The sequence below is a fragment of the Palaemon carinicauda genome, unplaced genomic scaffold, assembly GCF_036898095.1.
Source record: "Palaemon carinicauda isolate YSFRI2023 unplaced genomic scaffold, ASM3689809v2 scaffold91, whole genome shotgun sequence".
Taxonomy (NCBI): Eukaryota; Metazoa; Arthropoda; class Malacostraca; order Decapoda; family Palaemonidae; genus Palaemon; species Palaemon carinicauda.
The window spans coordinates 143046-155000 of NW_027172215.1; the positions used below are offsets into that span (position 1 = coordinate 143046).

General features: G+C 37.2%; 2 long non-coding RNA genes across 2 annotated transcripts in view; one reads left to right on the plus strand and one right to left on the minus strand.

Annotated features, from left to right (window-relative positions):
- Positions 1-11955, plus strand: part of LOC137637663 (uncharacterized) — a 101784-nt gene that overhangs the window by 59523 nt on the left and 30306 nt on the right. The window lies entirely within an intron of this gene.
- On the minus strand, positions 1095-3620 carry LOC137637664 (uncharacterized). Its single transcript, XR_011043744.1, has 3 exons — positions 3500-3620; positions 1508-1672; positions 1095-1238 (listed from the first exon to the last, which is right to left on the minus strand). It is a non-coding gene; the product is annotated as an uncharacterized lncRNA (long non-coding RNA).

An 11955-nucleotide genomic window follows, 5' to 3' on the forward strand; every position in this document is an offset into this window, starting at 1 on the left:
TATTACTCTAGGAAGCCATTCCTTAAACAGGGAGACCCGAATGCCTGAAGGAAGGCAGGAGTTGCCGCAGGTGGCAAGGAGAGATAGTCTCCCGGTGGAGGGGACCGCTGCTTCACTAAAAGCTATAGTATCCACACCTAAGGGAAGTCCAGGGTCAATTGATCAAGTCAAAGGCCAGTTTATTAAGGTTAACGAGAGAGACACGGAACGTCTACTTTCTACCGAGCCAAAATTAAGTTGTTTTACACTGTAACGTTACCAGTATGGGCGTGACAGGGGTAGCTGGTCTGCCCCACCCTGCTGACTAGTAGTGGGTAGTTCCACCTCGTTACAACTCTTATGGCTGATTTCAGCTGTTTTTAAAATACATCGCCACTATAAAGAGCAAAAGGGTTAGTATATAGTTGTATATAGGGCAGGAACAATTATGAAATAAAGTACAGTTCAGTAGTAACTCTGTTTAGGAGTAACTTTGAATACGAGTCTACAAACTCAACTTGGTTTATGAGAATTGTATCGATCTGTGAGCAAAGATTTCAAACCGTATGGGCATGTTTTGTGGATAAACTTTGAGGAGACTAAAATGAAAGCAGTCAAACGGTGCCCATACACCATCCATGCAGTGTTCACGTTCTTCTTACTCCATGTTCATGACGTTTTAAAGTAAGAGCAAAAATAATCGTCTCTAAAAAGGTTCCTTATAAAAATTGAATGAGAAGAAAAAAGGATAAATCAAATGATTCAGTAAGTGATAGTGAAGGTCATTCTCATCTCCCACCAACCAAAGGTACGGAAGTGTGAGTTAATTTGTCAGCTATTTTTACTTTTCATTGTGATTTCTAATATTTTACTTATTTCTGACGATAGGGGTTATAAATTGTCATTAATTTACATTACGAAACCTTTAAATCTGATGACATATGTTTATTTATGTGAATTTTCTTTATTTTTTATGGGAAAACTCATAAACTAAGATACTGCATTGCCTTAAACTGAAGTTTTGTACACAACTCACCTCCAGAATTTTTCATCATTCTTGACATTTCCCGAATTGAGTCTATGCAAGATCTTTTTTGTCATTCTTGGTGTTGATACTTAGTTCCCGTAGCCTTCCATCTTGATTCAGCCGGGAGAGCTTTTCTCTTCCTTACTGTCAAAGATCCTTACTACGTTCAGCACATAAAAATACATTTGTGCGGTCTCTAGCTTTCGAAACATCTGCCAGCAGGATTATCTTTCTGAAATGACCGATTTGATAATGGACGAATCACGTTGCATTACAAACTTACAGTACAGTAATTAAACTGTATACAGTATACACTGTATAGAGTTAGAAAAGGGTAAACAATTCAAAGTCAAGAAACACTACATTCCAATCAAAATTAAAAAAACTGTTATTTAAATTCAAAACATTCAAACTATTTCTATATGGATCACCAATATTGAGAGCTTTAGGTCTAATTTGATTACAAATATTGAATAGTTTAGCATATACAGTTGACTTTACTTTTGGTCCCAATTGAAGAGGATGTACTAAAACACGCGGCAGAGCAGATGGTGACTCACAAACGTATACAGCTGCGGCAGTATGCCCGTGCAGCCTTGACCAGAGGAAAAGCTGTTGTTGAGAATTTGCGCGCATTGGCATCAAAATTCAGCCGACCTGCATGACCTGAAAGCATAGTTAATGGTATTATTAACTAGATTAATCTCTGGAGGAAATTAAAACCTGATAAAAATGTCTAAATCTTCAAGATATTTGTGTTTTTTTTAACTATGCAAAACTGAATCCTTTAATAAGAGTATGATTTCAGTGTAGATGGAACTCGGCTTTAAGAATTCATAATGAGGTTCGTAATGAATGCACTGGCGGGTGGCTGGAGAGCCTGTCCCCTCGCCAGCACACTGCACAGACGCTTCCGACCTTTGCCTATGCCTTGAGGAGTGGACTCAGGGTTGTATTATTAGGAAAAATACGAATCACTTTAAACATTTCTAATTATTCCTTCACAGATACAGATCAAAACCCTAGCTCCTTTCAGGGGAGAAAGTTCCTATAATCAAGTCGACTTGTATCAAATACCAGGATGTCCAAAGACTTTGACCAAGGGAGATGTTTAAGTCTTGGCTTTTCTTTTCCATCCAATCAGAATCGGGTATTGGGAGCACCAAGCGTGGTTTGAGATGCTCATTCTAATCCACCGAGACGAGAAAATGGGAACACATCACTACAAGAGTGAGGATACTTGTAAATCGTTTTATAATTCGACTAATTCGAAAATTGTAAGGATTGTGAAGTTTACCGAGAGTAATGATTTTACAGCTTATTTGTATAAGATAGGACTCCAGGTGGATTATTCTGGCGTTTGTTCAAAGTATTGTTTTGGTGAAATGCGTTATAACTATGATGGAAAATCAACGAACAACGGCAAATCCACGTTTTATGGCGGTGTTATAATACAGTAGCTCGTGCCACGATTCCAGGAATTGTTGCCCGTCCCAACACGATAAACGCCCCATTCCTTCTTCTTCTTCACTAATTGCCGGGCCATCTCACCCACAACAAAAAGGAAGTTGACCAACAGGGAGAAGATCGTACATGAAGATTGCGACTTCAATGACTTAGAGTAATGTAAGTACAGTATATACATCTATATTTATGTTAATGTAGTTCATTGGGACAAATGTAAATTTACTTTTTAGGTGTGAAATGGATTTCCTTTTACAAAATATGATTGTGTTACCTTGCTAAGAGTCAAATGGGTTGCAAATCAAACACAGGGTAGGCTAAGAATACGGCAGTCTAGCCGTTAGGTAAGGACACGACTTGTAGGTTAGGTTAAGTAGGGATGTTTAGGTCAGGTGGTGTTCTTGAGTAGAGGTTTTGCAGAACAACGGACAGGGGTTTTTTTAATGCGACGGCGATGTCTTACAAATCACTAGGAAAAAAGAAGGAAATTTTGATTTCATCATCATTATCATTATTAAAGGAGGAAATTAACCAGCCTCATGAATCAAGCTGGTCTCTTCAGAACTGGTCAAAAGGCAGTTTGGGGAGGTAACGTATGCATAATGTGGGGACAGAGAACGGTGAATGGATATATATTTACCAAGTTTACGAAAGAGTTGAAAATAAGTATAGGGCACGGCCATCATCATCATACATATAGGTGGCCGCTATTATAAATAGAGATGGCCGCTATCATACATACAGGTGTCTGCTACAATACATACAGGTGGCTGCTTTCATACATACAGGTAGCCACTATCATAGATTCAAGTGGCCGTTATTATAAATACAGGTGTCTGCTATCATACAAATGATCAAAAGATATTACGTAAAAACAACTAATTTACGAAATAACCTTTTGAAGGAATTCGTCTTCATACGATAGACAAGTGTCTACTCTAAACCTTATGGCAGTTGCCACAAATGTTTGCCATGACACGGCTAATTACTAAGTACAATTGCTAAACTATTAGTTTAGGTAGTCCGTACCATTATGAAATATTTGTGTTCAACGTGGATAAAATAGAGCTGATATATATTAAAAAAAATAACTTAATCGTGGTTTCCTAGACTTCTAACTTCTCAAGACTGCGGCAATTTGCGGGCACTCTTCTTCTTCTTCTTTTTCTTTCTTAATGTATTAGCACACGTCACCTATCAGGCAACCATAGTGCTATCCCTCTCATATTTTACTTTGTAACAAATCATAGAGTTTTGAGGAGGCCCGAGGACTTCAGGAAGACTGCTAGATGACGGTAGATCTTCTTCAATACATGTGGAGTTCCAGAGTCAGCCCCCAGGATCCTATCTAGCTGAAAAGGGACACCAATCCGAAACAGAGAATGTCTCAGAAACACTCTGGAAGTAAAATATCGAGGGCAGTGTAGTATAATGTGCCTTACATCCTCTACTTCACAACAAGAGCAAAAAGGTGAATCCTCAAGGGAAAGGCGATGTAGATGGGCTTTCAGTCTTAAGTGTCCAACACAAAGTCGAAGAATTGCAGAGTTTAGCTTCCTTGATGCCAATGACGTTGTTAGAGCTGTCAACAAATTGGAGCCTTTGTAAGGTGACGGCCAAATCCCGTAGAAAACGGGAATATTCTGAACTATGGCCGTCGTTCTAAAAAAGATTTTGGCGGGAGAAGCTAACTTAAAAAACCTACCTAACCTATGCTAAAAGCCGGTCCCCCCCCCCTTTACACAAGTTTCCTTACCTACGAGTACGACGGGAGAAGCTAACTTAAAAAACCCACCTAACCTATGCTAAAAGCCGTGTCCTTACCCAGGGGGGCTGCGCCCCCCCGGACCCCCCCTTACACAACATATTTAAGATCCGTAGACCATTTCCAAACGTTTTTATTCTATACAAGATAACAGTCGGAGCGATAATAAGCAAATTAGGACGCTTAGCCGTAGCGCTTCAAACTACCCAACAAATTTGATCTTCTATATGGGCCAAGCTGAGAGAATTGAAGTTCCGCCTCTCTATCCAATCTCCACTTCTCCCATACAGCCCTACGATAAGCTGTGATATGTTCTGAAACTGGAATATGTACAGGATTCACTATGTTAACAAATGAATGAGCCCCTTTTGCAATGGAGTCCACAAGTTCATTTCCCTTGTCACCACTATGACTTGGAACCCACTGAAGTTTCACTACAATATTTTTCTCTTTCAATGACTTTAGATTGCAACAAATAGGATCCACCAACGAGATCGAAAACCAACTGCATAACAACGAATTCAATCTAAAGAAACCTTTGAATCCGTCAAAATAACAACTTTCGAATGATAAAGAAACTCTAAAACAAACCTCAAAGCCTTCATAACTTGGTCAAAAATCAAAACGTTCGTAAACAAACTTTTGTAAACAAACAAATGGCTCCCAAATGTATAATCAGAGTCTCGAACTATTTCATTGTGTAATATATTGAGGGCATTAAAGCACAAATAATACAAATATTACAAATTTCGATACAAATCAAGTCAAATAAACCCTAAAAATGAAAAAAAATATATTAATTTTCTTCGCACTTCGTAAAAAAAAGGAAATAAAACGTTTTCAACACATGGCTCCCCTTAATCACAAACTGATCTGCAAAATAAAATTTTAGAAAACAGTCCACAATTATAGCTTGCTCACAGGAAATCCCTAGAATACCCTCAAAATTCCCCAAAATATGAGGTAATTTTTCCCATACTTCTTCAACATGAGCTATTACAAGTGCTACCTATAGTTCATCACCTTCTCAAAGTACGTTATATAATATATTCTCTCTCATAAGATATATTTTTCAACCAAAAACGTTGGAATATAATTCACAGCAGCAAACCAAAATATGATAACTTTCACAACTTTTCCCCAGATTCACTAGAATATCCTTATTTTGGGACAATTTTCCCTAGATTCACTAGAAATTTCCCTATTTTGGGACAATTCCTCTGAAAACAAGACCCTCAGATATGGCCTCTACAACGGCGCCTCTAAAAATCTAGCGATTTAGTTTATCTTTCTATTAAATTATTTTGCTTTTACTCAAAATCATGTCTAAATATTTACTTCTTTTCTATATTTCTTTCAATAAATGAAAATCATGGTATTATTTGCTTTAGGTCTTCTCTGTAAGGTTTAAAGATAAAAGACTTAAGTCTTCTTATTTACACAAAAAAATAGTTAATTTAGACTTCCCTTTTGTGTGTATTTATAATATTTAGTTTTAACTTATTTATTCCGGTTCTGAAAATAAATATCAATATCACAGATGCAGTAGTTAGTTGTCATATTTATTCATTCTTCTTCTTTAATTTCTATCTTCCAATTTCTGTATATTTCTAAGCTCACACACACACACACACACACACACACACTCGAGTAACATTGAACAAAGGTCAGATCCTTTATCAGATTTAGTCAATTTGAAATATATTACAGATTATAATAAACAAAATCCATAAAATTAAATAAATACAGTAATTTGTATTATAAAGTACAACAAGGGAAGAAAATATTGACACCAAAGAAAAGCAACATACGAACGAACCGTCACAAGATTTCTCCTCTCGGATATGTTCGATTTGTATTGACAGCGACTTCGTTTTTATTATCTCTAATGACTGTTATAATAAGTAATTTAATAAGTCCTAACTTTACATAAAGTAATTAAGGCTTTCAGTGTAGCCTAGGCCTATAAGTGCTTATGATAACCCTTAAAAGTTCAAATTAATAACTAATTATACGAAGTCGAAGTTATATAATAAGACATTCGAACACAAAAATTATCTATTACACGAATATTGTAAATTAAGAATTTCATTCGTAAAACTAGACCTACGCCATTGTTTTTATATAAATTTTCTTTAATATTTGAACAAAATGTAAAGAAATGTATAAGATTTCTCTTTATCTGAGAAAATAATTATATATCTGACAGTTAGTAAACTGTAGTTGGTCGCAGCCAAGGCCAGATAAGACATGTAGGTGTAGCAACCTCATCCCTCGTTCTGTGTCTAAGATTATTATACATTTGGCAACAAGTTTCGATGAGGACGAGCTGTGATTGGCTGAATTGAAATGGGTGGAAGGTATAAATGGGAGGAGCCAAGCAGTTGGCACTCAGTAGAGGGGGAGGGGAGGGTGGGGTAACAAGGGGAAGGGAAAGGGGAGGAGGGGATTGGGGCTTTGGGGGCTGGGGGTGGGGCTAGGGTGGGGAAGGGCTGGGGATTAGGGTAGGGTGGGGGGGGGGTAGGGTAGGGTGGGAATGGTTTGGGGTTAGGGTAGGGTGGTAATGGGTGGAGTGTAGGGTGGATATGGGTGGGGGGTACGGTATGTGGGAATGGGTGGGGGGGGGGTTAGGGTAGGGTGGGAAGGGTTGGGTTGGGGGAGGGATGAGGGCGAGGGTTGGGGTTTAGGGTAGGGTGGGAATGGGTTGGGGGGTCGGGTAGGGTTGGACTGGGGGAGGGTTGGGGTTAGGCCAGGGGAATGGGGGAGGGTTGGGGTTAGGCTAGGGTGGGAAGGGGTTGGGCTGGGGTAGGGTGGCACAGGTCTTGGGGCTTGGGTGGGGTTAAAGTGGGTGGAGGTAATGTACAACTGGGTAGTGTGTGGTTATGGGCAGGGTGGGTATGTGTTGGGGCTCTGAGGTTAGGGATATGATCAATGGCCCAGGGAAGACCAGGCAATGGCTGCTGATGAGTCAGCAGGTAAAACAACAGGCTCCACCAGACACCATATCCTTACCTCACAAGGATGGTGAGGTTGCAGACACTACAAGAAACAACTAAGCAAAGAAATTAATTATTAATGTCATGTAAGACCTAAAAGTTTATCATTTAGTTTATAATAAAACATAATAAACTCCATTTGGGAACTCAATTTATGATATGACAAGTCTCGTTCTTTTGTTTTAGATGATCTCAGCCTTAAAATAAGAGGTGAGGGGGAGGGAGGGACACGTTGTTGCAACCATTTCTTCAGTATTTGCGTTCGTATGTGTTCAAGTTTGACTTCATTTGGACAAGTATTTACAATACCAGTTGTTCCCGGTACATATGTTATTAAATTTAACAAAAGCACCTTATTCATAATAATTAAGAATTACTAGACTCACTTAATGTTCCAATTGTTTCATATAAATTTAACAAATGAAGACGAAGTCAAATCACTTCGAACATTCGTTCGAGTTACGATTTGACACCAGAGTAGCAACAACATTGATCTATTTGCGTTCGAATGTCCTCAATTTTGACTTCAATTTAACACAAGTAATCCCACATATATCATTTGCGGTATAACTATAATTGAATTCATCAAACAAACTCTATCATTTTATTTAAGCATTACAAGCCTTAGTTTATGTTGTATGTAATAAATAAATATTATATAGGAAGGCGAAGTCAAATCCCTTTAAACGTTCGAACAAAACTGCCTTGAATCACAGACGAGAGAAATCTTAATCTTAATTTCATCTTCTTTAGTTTTACAACTTTAAAGGAAAATGTCATTAGGAACAACAACATTAGAAACAACATCCCAAGGCAAATAATACTGAAACAACAGGAATTAAGATATCAAGAGTAACAACAGTGAAGGTTTTATTCACACCAAGAAAAACAACATTAGAAGGAAAAACATAGAAAACAACACCAATGGAAAAAATGACAACATTAAGAGCAATATTTCCAGGAACAACAACAGTAGCAACAACGCCAAGAACAACAACAACAGCACAGAACAACATCAAGAGCAACACACACCAATACGAAAACAGTATCAAGAACAACTGCAGCAACAACATCAAGAACAACAACAGCACAGAGCAACAACATAAAAAACAACACACACTAATATAAAAACAGTACCAAGAACAACTGTAGAAACAACATCAAGAACAACAACAGTAGCAACAACATCTTAAACAACAATCAGCAACAACATCAAGAACAACAACACAGAACAACAAAAGTACTATCAACATCATGAATAACAAACACCAAAACAACAACAGTAGCAACAACAATTCAGGTTCTGGGGTGAGGCAACGAGAGAGAAGAGAGAGAGAGAGAGAGAGAGAGAGAGAGAGAGAGAGAGAGAGAGAGAGAGAGAGAGAGAGAGAGAGAGAGAGAGAGAAGCACAGAGCGAGTCAGGGGAGTTCTTGTCTCTGAGTCAAATCGTTCGATTTCATTCAACGTCAGCTTCTTTTTTTAAATTGAGATTTAAATCTGTAAATCATAACTTTATTTAAGTAACTTGTGCTTTATTTTTGTTTATGTCTTAGTTAATTTACTTGAATAATGGCTATTTTATTATTAAAACTATAAAACGTTCATAATAATAAATATTTATGCAGAGTCGAAGTTATGATTAAAGACATTCGAACACCAAATACGTCTTTCTCGCGATCAGGAGAAATTGAATAAATATTAATACGTAAAACTAGGCCTACGTCAATGTTTTATATGTCATTTCCTCTATTTGAATAATGTTGGCATAATTACATGAGAAGATAATTATTTTTATTGCTGTTTGTCTGGGAGTAACCTAATTGTTATTTTAAATGTGTGTGCGTGCGTGTGTTTGTGCAAGGCTAACACCTTGAACACAGTCGATTCCTAATGTTGCATCTTTTGGTCTTTTCTAGACTTTAATAAATCTATAATTTCGAAATTTACATTTTATAAAAACGTGGGAAATTATATAGATATTATAAGAAAAAAAGCTATAAATGACTCATTATAAACAAAATAGAAATATTGACGTTTCATAAATCGAAGGATTCGAGTGACAGATGAGCAGCGTTGCCAAATTTCACCCTAACTTCATTATTTCCCTTACTAATATTGATACTGGATTTGACATTTACATTTGGCATCAGGGGTATAAGGACTAAAGCCTAAGCAAAGGATCTGTGGATATGAGAGAGAGAGAGAGAGAGAGAGAGAGAGAGAGAGAGAGAGAGAGACTAGGCCTATGCTGTCTTTGAGAGCTTGGGTGTCTTTTACTAATTTTTAGCTGCCTAATACGATGTCAGGATCATGAAAGCCTTATTTTTCTCTTGGCTTTTAAAGGTTACTCATTGATGGCAGTGGCAGGGGACACTGACAATGCCCTAGAGACTGACCATTTATACACATGATCAGTGCCCAAGTCCTCTCTCCACCCAAGCTAGATCCAGGGAGGGCCAGGCAATGGCTCACGATGACTCCGCATGTAGACCTATAGGTTCCCTCAAACACCCCATCCTTAGCTCGCAAGGATGGTGAGGTTGCAGACACCACAAGAAACTATAAAGGTTGATGGGGTCTCGAACCCCAGTCCGGGAGATGGCCAGACAGTTGGTAATAAGGAGTCATCTTATATGCTCAGAAGTCTATGAACTTTTCAATATCATTTGTCTTTCCTGAAGCGTTTTTAATGGTGACATTCCCAAAGTTGTGATGTGTAATAAGGGACAGGCGCCAAAAGGCTGGATAAGTAATTAGGCCTCTGTGAGTGTGTGTGCACGAGTGAAATAGCAAGATACTTATTCTCTATCCCTTGACGAGAGGATAGTTAGTTTTGAGCATGTACATTGCCAGAGAGAGAGAGAGAGAGAGAGAGAGAGAGAGAGAGAGAGAGAGAGAGAGAGAGAGAGCAGGCAACTGTGCGAATCACTTGATTAAGTTCATACGAAGAATATTTAGATAAACGTTAAAAAAACTAATTTGAACGGATTAGTTACCGCTGATTGCATGAAATTATAGGCCTAATGATAAACCATATCACTATTCCATTTAATATGACGGATAAAGTCAATTTGAAATATCTAAACTAATACGATAATAAACAAAATTCCCTAAGGGTAAATGATTACACATATTTCATATTGTAAAATAACACTGGAGCAAACTGTTCTCGCCCTTATGATGTCAGACAGTAAGGGTGGTTATTTCCGTTGCCTTTCTACAATAGCATACGTCTTTTTACGGAAGAATCTTTGCTATATATATATATATATATATATATATATATATATATATATATATATATATATATATATATATATATATATATATATATATATATATATATATATATATATATATGAGTAGGGGAGAATTAGAACGACAGCACATACGGACAAAACGTCATAAGCCTCTCTTGTCAAAGTCTAAACGTTCGATTTGATTTGGCATCGGCTTCGTTTTGGAAATTTAGATTTATTTCTGTTAATCATAACTTTATTTGAGAAATTTATGCTATGCATTAGTGTAGGCCATGATTTTCAGATGCCTATTCCATGCCTATAACCGTAAAACGTTTATAGTGAAAACTGCTTGTTCAAAGTCGAAGTTAGAATTAAAGACATTCGAACACGATATAAGTCTATTTCGCGTTAGGATAAAGTAAATGAATTTGATACGTGAAACTAGGCCTACACCATGGTTTTTTTTTATGTATGGTGTCTGTATTGGTTGAAATAATTTTGGCATAATTACTTGAAAAGATAATTTATTTTGTGTTGCAGTTAGTCTAGTGAAATGGGATAGTAATAACACCTACAGTCCGTTGCAAGGGACATATGTTATGGTAAATGTGTGTGCGTGCGAACATAATACCCTGAACATATCCTTCTCTCTGGTTACGGTTCGCATTTCCCTTTGCCTACACATACACCGAATAGTCTGGCCTATTCTTTACAGATTCTCCTGTCCTCATACACCTGACAACACTGAGATCACCAAACAATTCTTCTTCACTCAAAAGGGGTTAACTCCTGCACTGTAATTGTCCAGTGGCCATTTTCCTTTTCCAAAGGTTAGGAGAGACTCTTTAGCTGTGGTAAACAGCTCTTCTAGGAGAAGGATACTCCAAAATCAAACCATTGTTCTCTAATCTTCGGTAGTGCCATAACCTCTGTACCATGTCCAATGTAAAATTATCATGTCTAAGAATTCAATAGTATTTTCTAATAAAGAGAGAGAGAGAGAGAGAGAGAGAGAGAGAGAGAGAGAGAGAGAGAGAGAGAGAGAGAGAGAGAGAGAGTCAAAAACCTTTATTCCATTATAAAATGGTTATTCTGCTACATAACAATACAAATTATTTACATAAGATTCACAATAATTGGATTGTAAAATAAAAATCATTTGAAAGCAAAACCCATCAAAACCTATCCTTAATTAATGATACCAAACAGCAATCAAAAGAACTACTAATTATTTCTATAAAAGTTCTACTATTAAAGATCCAACTCCCTTGCATGATGGTTTCTTCTTCTTCCAGATGTCAGATGGAAAATCCTGGAGGGACTAAGAAAAGAGGAGAGGATAGAAATCAAGAAACCACCGTGAAATTATACCCATCTGTAAAGTCTAGTTAGCACAAAATGTTTGAAACTGTCTTAAAACTTTTCTATCTTAAAACTTTCAAACTTTCTTAAAACTTTTGAAACTATCCCAAAACTTTTGAA